We start from the raw sequence: 11,966 nt of genomic DNA on the forward strand, positions 1-11,966 counted from the left end.
CCTCTAGTCGATCTATTTGCCAGCCGCGACAACACGCACCTTCCCAGGTTCTTCACCCGGTACCAGTACCCTCAGGCAGAAGGAGTCGACGCCCTCGCCTCTCCCTGGCCCAAGGGTCTCCTCTATGCCTTTCCCCCTCTACCTCTCCTTCCTCGTCTGATCCGCAGGATAATAGCAGACAGGGCAGACGTCGTTCTGGTCGCACCCCACTGGCCTCGGAGGTCCTGGTTTGCGGATCTGACGGACCTGTCGGTAGCACGGCCGTGGAGGATTCCAGGGGACAGGATCGTCCTCAGCCAGGGGGTCATTCTGCACCCAGACCCGCAGTGGTTGCAGTTGACCGCCTGGCGCTTGAACGGATTTTGCTAAGGAGAGCCAACGTACCTAGCAACGCAATCCCCACGATTCAGGCGTCAAGACGGCCATCAACATGCCGCATTTATAATGCAACCTGGAACTCCTTCTGCTCCTGGTGTGCTAAATCCCACTTGGATCCAACGTCTGCTTCCGTCCCTGAAGTGTTGGGATTCCTTCAGGAGGGCATGGACAAGCACCTTGCGCCTAACACTCTTCGTCGCCAGGTTGCCGCTCTCAGTACGGTCCTCTCGGCTTCTGCAACGCTGCCTCTCTCGCAGGACCCTACGATTCGGGACTTTCTTCGAGGCGCGACCAATCTGCGCCCACCTGTTATACATCGCTACCCGACCTGGGATTTGACTCTGGTCCTTCAGGCCCTCATGCATCCTCCATTTGAGCCTCTCGCCTCCATCAGCCTCCGTTTTCTGTCACTAAAGGTGGCGTTTCTGGTCGCGATCACGTCGGCTCGCCGAATTTCCGAACTTGCGGCCCTATCGGTGAGAAGCGATCTCTGTATATTTCACACCAATCGCGTGGTACTGAGACTTGACCCCTCGTTTCTGCCTAAGATAAATTCCTCATTCCATCGAAGCCAGGAATTAATCCTACCGGACTTTTGCCCCGAACCTCGACATCCTCGGGAAGCAGACTGGCACCTCTTAGATGTCCGACGGGCTCTACGCCGGTATATTAAACGGACTGAGCATTTCCGGAAATCTGAATCGCTCTTCATTTCCTTCCTGCCCGCCTCCATGGGCCGGAAGGTTTCTTCAACAACAATTGGGAGATGGATTAAATCCTGCATCTCCAGGGCTTATTCTGCTCGGAACAGACCAGTTCCGCAAAGGGTTCTTCCGCATTCTACCAGGAGCGCCGCCACCACGGCCGCCTGGGCCACTAATGCCTCCATTTCCGACATATGCAGGGCGGCTACTTGGTCATCCTTGAATCCCTTCATCAGGCACTACAAGGTAGATTCCTTTGCCTCGGCGGAGGCATCCTTCGGCCGCCGGGTGCTCCAAGCTGTATGCAACTCTTCAGACGACGTACAGCAGCCAGTTTCCCTCCCTGTCTGAACTTGCTTGGGTAAATCCCGAAGCTTTGGATTCTCCAAGCTGCGCGTTGGAGAACGGACGTTGCTTACCTGAACGTCCCTTCTCGACGCGCAGCTGGAGAATCCAACCCACCCAGCTTGGCTGCTGGACATTTCTTCCTTACGCTCTACTGCTCCTTACTTCGTGAACAAAACTGGGACTCTGTTGAGCAAGTGGGCGTGTCTGAAGAGAAATCTCTTAAAGGAACACACTCAGTGTAGGCTATCAACTACTGAACAACCCGAAGCTTTGGATTCTCCAGCTGCGCGTCGAGAAGGGACGTTCAGGTAAGCAACGTCCGTTTTGTAGAAAAAGCTACTTGAACACATAACAAGACGGAACAGTCTCCCAGCATAAAGGGGTGGGGGGGGAGTTTGTGCAAAACCACACGTGGATTTTGTTTTTCTCATCTGTTCTTACAGGAAGAAGATAAACTATGACACATCCCAAAGTTTCTAGAACTAAATAGCTGTAACTCATTTAGTTTTCCTAGACACTATTCTTTGCTTCCCTAAAATCTTTGTTATACAGAACAAAGTTCTGTGTTGTAGTAAAAATGCAAAATCAATATATAGCGTTACATTCACTTTAAAAGATTTTTTTTTTTAAAAAAAAAGGATTCCTGGGCACTACCAGCAGTTCATTTTGTAGAATTACATGTCATAGTTGCGATAAGGATTATTTTCACATTTATTACATCCAAGATAGGCCATGGATAAAAACCGTCCATTTAAACTTTCTTCTGTGAGTACCGACCCTGATAAATTGTTAAATAATTAGATAGACATAGATACCCAAACACAAGCACATACATTTTGTGGGGTTTTTTTTTATTATTATTATTTTAGAAAACACAAAATCATACAATCCTCAGTAATTGCCTAGATTCTCCCCGTTGTTTACCTCAAATATTTCTGATGGAGGCATAGAGAAAGACTTAATTTATCTATTTAACGTAATTAATCAATTATTTAAATACATTTTGCCCTATATGATATCAAATATATAAGTTTAAAGTAATCATTATATAAAAATGGCAACAAATGCTATATGAGAAGGCTTGACTACACTGGGCTATTAGTGTTAAGTTTCTTCATGCAATAGATTTATATTGATATGATGGATTCTTCAAACCACCCAGGAAATTTTTTTGCATATAATTCTGGTAAATATATAAATTATCCATAGACTGGCAACATGGCAATGGAAGCAACCTATGTTCCTTTATTTATGAGTAGCTGTACCCAGCCACCCGTTGCTGTGGCCCAGTCTTGTGGGTATACAATATTTTTTGACCGAGTGCCAATAATTTCCCTCTGTAGCTCAGGTTACGCCTACTTTGCCCCTGTCCCAGTTTGCTGCGGGTGTAAGAGCTGGCTTGCCGGTATAACCGCCTTCACCTTCGCAGCTCTCCGCACCACAGGTGGCATCGGGGTCCCTGCCAAAGGTACGGCGTACTCCGTTAGTCGGGAGGATGCTTCGCGGCGGTTGACATTTCCCGCCATTTTGCTTGTGGGTTTGGCAGCGGCGACGCTGAGGGGAAAAGACTCGGATCGCGGCTGCCATTGTGGTACTGCGACGTAGTATAGCGTGTGTTGTTTTTACATCCAACAGATGGCGCAGTTGGACGCCAACATGCTAAAAAGCATGTTTTTACCTGTCACAGGTGTGACATCTATATAAGCTAGGTATATAAAAACATGCCCCTATTCGAATGCAATGTTGTGCCAAAATTTCAAAGCAATCGGTGAAGAACTTTTGGAGATTTACGATTTTGAACAAACGAACAGTTACATTTTTATTTATATAGATTTGTAAAAAGCTAGCATTCATTTATACTTCAGATGAATTTAGTTCTAAGTAAAATTCTTAACCATCAGAAAACCATTTAGCTATTTTCTTTCTTTATTTTCAGGTGATCTGGTTTCACAAATAGCATCTTCTTTAAATGACAAGAATCTTGGGGCTACTACATTCATTTACAAGATACTGAATTAAAAACAGATTCTGGAAAGTATAAGGTAAGCTTTTAGTGCACTTTAAAAATGCTCATGTACTATGTGCTGTGGTACGTGAGCCTGTGAACTGGTGTCAGTTTCCTAATTTGTGACTGTTTATAATCTGTATTAGTTTACCGGCCTCTCTCGAGGTTATTACATGTGAAGCTATTTTGGGAATGACCTGCAATATCTGGTAGAATGGAGAAACATACAGGCACATATACTGCTAATTTTTTTTGTCAAGCTGCTGCAGTTGAATGAGTTACTGCATGGTGATACCAAGGTCAGTTTTTTATCGAAACAGTTTAAAACAATGCCCAGAGACTATTTCCAATTCCAAACTTTTTGTTCATTGTACTTTTTCTGTGGAGTAGTCTCTAGGAACTGTTTAATAGACATGGAACCTGGTATATAGCAATATGCTGCTTCTGTAATATTTAAAAAGCTAAACTCTAGCCTATTCATTTTTGGTCCTGGGTTTTAAATTTTGTCATATTTCAATAGTTAGAACCAAGTTTGAGATTTCTCAGAGTTCAGATTAGCTGTTCTGAAAGTCATGTTCTCGCAGCATCGTAATAAAGAACAACCTGTGCTGATGTGGCAAATCTCCCCTGTTTTGTCTATTGCATTTTTGTTTTCCTGATAGCTGATTCCGATGTCCTTTGAGGCTCAGAAAAAAGAGAGAAAAACCCACGCTTGCATTAATGTTGATGTCTTGTACTGTATAAAAACTCTAATTTAAATTGTATGCCCACTTTTTCAACAGTCCACTTGCTTTGGATTGGTAAAATTTGCCTGCTATGATCTTTATTCTTGATAGTTATTTCTGAATTTCTTTGCACTCTAGTGGGGTGGATTTTTTTTTTTTTACATTCAGAGACACCGTATAGATACTGCAGCACAGAGAAACAGTCTAATAAAATGTAAAGGATGATCAAAAATAACTTTTGATAGGGAGCAGAAATTTGTCCCTCATTTCTTTTTCGATATCTACAGACTGTAATAGGAACAAGTATTAGAAGTTAAGCTATGATGCTGTTGTTTTTAATAACTTTAGCCTATTACCTCAGGAAGGTTATGTGGGGCAGAGAATAAGCTAGAAGTGAAACTTCAGTTACATTATTAGAGGCTTGCACACTGTTAAATTGAATTAATGAGGTTATTAAAAGCTTATTGCAGGAGAGTCCCAGCAGTGAATCCCTTCATTGGCTATTCAGCTTAGCAAGAAAAATGCATCAGAAATTTTTTTAAAAAGTTATATCAAGACCCCCTAACTTTGAAAATAATAGTGCCAGGATTTATTTTTTCACTTCTGGATTTGTATGGGGTGCTTACTTGATTGTGATTCACATTCATATATTTTTAAAAAAGCTCTTAGCTTCTTGCAACAAAATTAGGTCCTTTATTTTTAAAAGTCTACATTGTTACTTTAAAATGAAAGATGAGATTCTTAAGGTTCCTTGGATATCTTGATTTCATAGAGTTTAGTTCTGGAATTCAAGAGATGTTGGAACACAGTACTGTTTACAAGCCAACATCATTCACAAAAACTGCATACAATTGTAGTGAATATAGCATATTCTTTCAAGAACATAGAATCACTATAATTTTAAATATTTAAGAATTGATTTTTAAAGCTTCTTTCCTTTTTTTCCTATATAGGCATTTATTCTGATACATAATTGTTTTGTAGAAAATAAGTGAGTTTCATTTTCTTACTTTCAGAGTTTGCATTTTTTCATTTAACCTCTGTTGTCAGTCTAAAAATATCTGATCAGTTAGCTGCTTGTATGAGGTTTTTTTTCCCTTCATTTTTTCTGTTTTATACTGTTGATGTTTGAAAAAGAATCCCAAAAATAAGGTTGGACTAGGATTGAGCTGCTTATGAGACCAAACTATCTTTTTTTAGCTCAGAAATAATAGCAAAACAATATAATTTATAAAAACCAACAACGGGGAAACAGTAAAACCCATTATAGATAGTCCTTGACTTAAAACCACAATTAGGACCAGAATTTTGGTTGCTAATCAAGTTGGTTGCTAATTGAGTCACGCCTGATTTCATGAGCTGTTTTGCTGTGACCTGTTTAAGTACATCACTTTAATTGTTAAGTGAATCACTTGGTTGTTAAGCAAATCTGGTTTTCCCCCTTGACTTTACTTATCAGAAGCTGGCAAGAAAGATCACAAAAGGTAATCACATGATCGCAGGACATTGCAACCATCGTAAGTATATGCTACCATGTTTTCCCGAAAATAAAACCCTGTCTTATGTTTTTTTCGAATCCTGAAATAAGTGCTTGGCCTTATTGCCATGCGCTCAAAAGCCCGATTGGGCTTATTATCAGGGGATATCTTATTTTGGGGGAAACAGGGTAGTTGCCAAACACTAGGATTTTGATCATCTGACCTTGGGGATAATGCAACGATTGTAAGTTGAGCACTGTTGTAACTTTGAAACAGGTGCTAAACAAATGGCTGTAAATCAAGGACTACCTGTACATGTATTTGGAGAGTTTCTCAGAGGAATCACAGGTTTTCAACACTTTGCAAAGGAGCTGCACATTTACAATTGTGTACCCTTTGGGGGAATGCTGCTAAAGTGGAGCAGGAACAGTCCCAGAAAAAGCTCATTTATGTGGCCCTTTCAGGAAGAATAGTTTATTGAAGAATAAGAGTAAGCCAACCCTGCTAGAGTTTATTGGATGGGAAGTAACACCCAAAGAAGGTAAACATGTGGGTAACCAAGTTTCTAAGCCAGGTACCGTTTGACTATGTGTATAGCACTCTTGTAGAAGCTACAACCAAAATTTGGTTTTGCATAAACTTGGATATCAAAGGTTTTTAATTCAACACTTCTTCCAACACAAACTGAACCTATATAAATTTAAGTTAAGATCCAGGTCCTGAGCATTTATATAGTTGCTTCCTTTTGGCTTACATTGTTGGAGAGGACTCCAAGTAATCCCTCACATCTCACAGACTTTTCAGATAAATGTCAGATAAATGTTGATTACTTTATTTTTTTCTTCTTTTCTGTGAGCTGCTTGCTCTACACACATGGCAAGTGTATTAAACCAATTTCAGAAAGATGCATCATTCTATCGTAGAAATACTTTATGTATCTTATTTGGCAAAGATTTTTTATTTATGCTGAAAAACTCCCAATGATAAATGATTTCAATTAAATATATATTAAAGGAAACATTATTGCTCAGTGTCTTTTTTTAATTTTATTATAAGGGAAAACTTTTCTTTCCTCTTTCCTCAGCCCGGAATTTAGAGTTGATTTTCTGGCAACCAGAGATAAAGTATAATGGAGACTGTAATAAAGTTTTAAAAGACAGAGTGCCTGCATGCTTTATTTCAAATAGTGGCAGGCTTTTCCCATATTACCGGAATAACTTTTAATACAAATAATACAAACTGATATTAATAGCAAAGCATGAATCACTTTGACATATCTAAGAGAACTGCCTAGAGATAGGATTCAGAAATTATATTATACATTATATTTACTTTATACACATTATTGAATACCCTATTATTCCCCTGAATGTCTTTAGGTTTTCTTTTTTTCTTGTTTCGGCTTAATTTACACAAATTTAATATGCATTCATGTTAAATAGTTCTCTCTCCACTAATACTGGTATTTATGTGGAACCTCTGGAATCATGTTTTTTAAAGAAAATATGTTAAAAGGTATGCATAATATTAACGTATTTAATATAGTAAATTATTTTAGGAGTAGGTGTTCAGAAAGGACCCTATCTTCAATATGTGGGTGGTAGGGAGTTGGTTTGGGTCCACACACACACACCCCTACAAATTGCCAGCAAACCAGATTGGCACCAATGCAAACTTGGGTCTAAGATTGAAACGTAAAGGAGCTTCTTTATTATTTATATAGTATCGTTTTGACTGAATTGTATAGACTTGTAACTTTCAAATTGTTGCCAAAAGTCTCACCTCTTTCAGTGCATGATTATATGCCTCAGTGCCTTGTCAATTCATTGTCTTCTGCAGAACAGGTAATCCTCAATTTATGACCACAATTCAGTCCCAAATTTCTGTTGCTAAGCAAGACAGTTGTTAAATGAATTTTGCTCCATTTTATGATCTTTCTTGTCACAGTTGTTAAGTGCAGTTGTTAGTAACATGGTTGTTAAGTGAATCTGGCTTCCCCACTGACGTGGTGTGTCAAAAGGTCTCAAAAAGGGATCACATGTTCCCTGGACATTGCAACCGTCGTAAATATGAGTCAGTTGCCAAGCATCTGGAGTTCAATCATGTGACCATGGGGATTTTACAATGGTTATAAGTGTGAAAAATGACCATGTTACTTTTTTCAGAGCTGTTGTAACTTCGAACTGTCACTACATGAACTGTTGTAAGCCGAGGACTACCTGTATTTAGAAGTAGGTGTGATTTATTTGTAGAATGGGGTGCCTGAGAGTCTATTCAAGCCTACAGGCAGCCATTGAAAGCCCTTATGTCTGAGTGAGGTTATCCTCCCCTTCTAAGGGTAGTTTGCAATTTGGAAATTCTAGGCTGCTTATATATGAACAGGTGGCAGCTGTAAGCTAGTAGGACAGTTTCACTGTTGCATTTTTGTAGGCCAACTGTGACTGGTCCTGGATGAGGAGGTTTTGCTCATAATCATTCCTGACCTATTCATTACATGTTTGGACTACATAATATATTCTCTGTGGGGCTACCCTTGAAAAACATTAGGAAACCAACCGGTACACAATATACTGATCCCGAACAGTGGTGTCTATATCTGGATATGCGTTGATGATCCCAGAGTTTTGGAAGGTGCATTGGTTGCCAGTTGGCTTCTAAATGTGTCTCAAGTTGTTGGTTGCCTATATGACTTTGAACCGGGTGATATTAGGGAACGTCTTCTCCTGTATTCATCTCCCCATTCAGCTTAAATGAAATAGGTTCAGTGTCCTCCAGGTCTCATCCCTCCAGAATTGTCACATTCCTGGTGGCAGCCCTTACTTTTTGGAATTCCCATCCTGTCAAAAATCATTCAAATCATATCAGTAGTGGTTCCACTTATCTTCGCTACCGGTTCGGAATCGGGAACGTGAACGAGTGCGTGCTTTGCTCGCGCGTGTCGCTTCTGCGCATGGGCAGAGTGTCCGTGATGATGTCCGGGCGGGTGGGCGGACCCTCCCGCCGCCGCCGTCTCTACTACCGGTTTGCCCGAATCAGGGCGAACCAGTAGAAACCCACCACTGCATCACATCTTCTCTCTTTAGCCAGGATGAGGGCACACTTTGGTTGGAAGGTGGGATTGCAAGGCACATGGTATTTTTGCTTGTGATGTTTTTGTGTTTTGGAATTTGGGGAGGGGCTAATGTATCTGTTTAGATAAATCAATATATAAGCATTTTATATGGTTGTTTTCTGAATAAAGTCATTCTAAAGTGTCACTTCAGTTGCGGCTTGAAAATATTTTTAAACGTTTCTTAAAACACCTACTTGTTATATAAGAAAGCATTTTTATGCTAATTCTCACTTAGACACCTTACTGCCAATTCCCTTGTTCTTCTCCTGCTCTGTCAAGTAGGAAATCTATAAAAAAAGAAATTAAAAAACAGTACCCCAGGTATAAAGTACTTGCACAGGTAAAAATAAACAAAATGAACCAAACTTGCACTGCAATATGTGCTTGAAATCAGATGTTAACAGCATGGTAATGAAACCAAGCTAAGGCTGTATACTTGATACTCAGTGTTTTTAAAAGCATGCGAGAGGAGGCTTACTAAGGAAGAGAAGCAAATCCAAACTTTAAAGCCTTAGATTATCACTTAATGTTCCTAGAAAATAATCTCTTACATTTCCAGGAAATATTTTTTTTTACATTTCTTGTGCAGCACCTGCAACATATGCCATACGTGTGACTCCTGTTTTTAAATTGAACTTTTGAATGTTACAATTGCTTTTGTGGAATGGGTATTTTCATTTGTATTTGAAGATCTGAAATAGTCATTTGAAGGTTCTCGAATGCAGTTTCAAACAAGTGTTTGTCTTGGTGCTGATTTTCTGTCTCTGGCATAGAAATAATTTGTGCCCAGCCTCTCAGGAAATCTTATCTCCCTGAGTCTTGGATAGCAGGCTATAAATGCAGAAGAATCCAAAGGAGAAAGATGATGTATCACGTTATCCAGTAATGTTGAGTAGTGACTCATAATATTGGGAACTATTGAACATAAGGCAGATTTCCCAGTTGGGAGGTAGGCATATTTGACATCATCTTATTTATGCTAAACACTTCTTTCCAAAATTCTTATTTTCAACCCAAACATTTTATGGAAAGCTGTATGTGCCGTCTGTCCTTATTTTATTTTTTTTTTTCAGATAAAAATTTGGAACACTATTTGTTTTTTTAAAAAAATAATTGACTCAGTCATTTTTGTAACTTTAACTGACAGTATGTTATATAAAATGTGTACCATCCTAACTTTCTCCCTGCAAAGTTCTACTTTTTTTCAAGCTTCGTGTGACTAACAAGCTAACAAAGCAATGACATAATAAAATAAATAAATTGCCATTTTCATCTGGTCTCTCATCTGACTGAATGAATATTTTCCAGTGGTGAAATCCAATTTTTTTTTACTACTGGTTCTGTGGATGTGGCGGGCATGGCGTGGTGGGTGTGGCTTGGTGGGCGTGGCTTGGTGGGCGTGGCAGGGGAAGGATACTGCAAAATTTCCATTCCCACCCCACTCTGGGACCAGCCAGAGGTGGTATTTGCCGGTTCTCCGAACTGCTCAAAATTTCCGCTACCGGTTATCCAGAACCTGTCAGAACCTGCTGGATTTCACCCCTAGTATTTTCCCAAAGATCTATATATCTCACCTGTTTTTGCTTACATTCCTTTATTTTCTTCTACCAAATATCTCAGCTTTTTTCTTTCTATCTTCTCTAATGGTGCTGCCTTTGTTTTAGCCAAAAGCTGCCAAGAAATGCAGAGAAAGATGTGTTTAATTTTTATTTTTCCTATCCTGTCTATTTCTCTTTTTCCTGTCTGCTTTTTTCCATCATGTCGCATGCCTACAACTTTTTTTATTTTATTTTGGAGGGAGAAACAGTTGCAAATGGTGGTTTTGAGTGGACCAAAGATGAACAAATAAACAAACATTCCTTCCATCTCTCTCACTTCTTCCTTTTCAACTAGAGTAGACATTCCCAGTTATTGGCGTGGCTAGATGGTAATGTTACTGGGTGGGCGTGGCTAGGTGGTCATGTGATTGAGTGTGTGTTGCCAATTTAGCAGTCCATTAAACAATACACACAAATTAAACTAATTTGTTATGTTCCGGGGGGTGGTGGAAAGCAGGTTAGTGGAAGGATATGGTTGCCTTGGTCTGTGTGTGAGGGACTTCTGTTTGTGTGCGTGTGTCTCTACCTCCCTCCCCCCCTTTCTCTCTCGAGGCTGGGGAGAAAATGGGAGGCCTCCACTCATCCCATTTTTGGTCTCCTTGGCCACCAGAACCACTCTGCTTCCCAAAAATTGGCCTATTTTTGGCCTCCTGAGGCCTCCACGTGTCCCATTTTTGCCCTCCTCGGCCTCCAGAAGACAGGTGAGGGCTGGCGGATAGGTGAGGTGATGTGGCTGGGTCAGTCGCATTGCACGCGGGCTGAATTAATGGCTTTGGCGGGCCGTATCAGGCTCACGGGCCATACCTTGAGGACCCCTGCTGTAGCTGATGATCTCTGGATTCAGAACAATTCTGATTGTTTAAACTGGGATGTTGTCTATGCTTGTTTAAATACTCATCTTCTCGGGCATGGTTGGAGAGGAAAAAGGCTAGGGTGGAAGAGACATCCAGTTTAAGTCTTAAATTTAATTGAAATGCTATATATCCTGATTTGTTTTACTGTGTGTGTTTGTATGCAGTAGTTATCTATTAATTATAACAAGTGGTAATTACCATCAGCTCTCTGATACTATTCTCCAGAACAAACAGACTGACCCTGTGGTTGGTTTTTTTATTGTTGGTTTGTCTTTTAAAATATATATATATATATCGCATCTTTCTTCTTGGCTGTAATTAGATGTTCTGTTCTTAATGTACATCAGACATAGTATTTAAAATCAATAAAATTAATATTTTTAAATTAAAATAATGTTTTCTGGCCTTATATTCCATCTAAACAAGTATTTTTATAATAAATTACAAATATATGGATATAGGTAATAAAATTGGCACGCTGTAATTGTTTTGGGTCAAGATGTAAAGGAATTCTATCAGAAACACACACACACACGTACACACAAACGCGTTTGTCAAGCTGACGATCTGAGCAATAACTAGAAGAGGTTTCCTCAACCTGATTTGAATAGTTTGGATTACAGCCTCTATTAGCTGATTGGAGTTGAAACTTTCTGGGGCAAGAGGGAATTATAACATTTCAGGCACTAAATCTGGGAAGTTTGGATTAGAAGTTTGGAGAAAGGAAAGATTTCTATCATCTATTTAATCTGGCATACTTTTGA

Source organism: Pituophis catenifer, unplaced genomic scaffold (assembly GCF_029215685.1).
Source record: "Pituophis catenifer annectens isolate HBS135680 unplaced genomic scaffold, rPitCat1.0.hap2 SCAF_1, whole genome shotgun sequence".
Taxonomy (NCBI): domain Eukaryota; kingdom Metazoa; phylum Chordata; class Lepidosauria; order Squamata; family Colubridae; genus Pituophis; species Pituophis catenifer.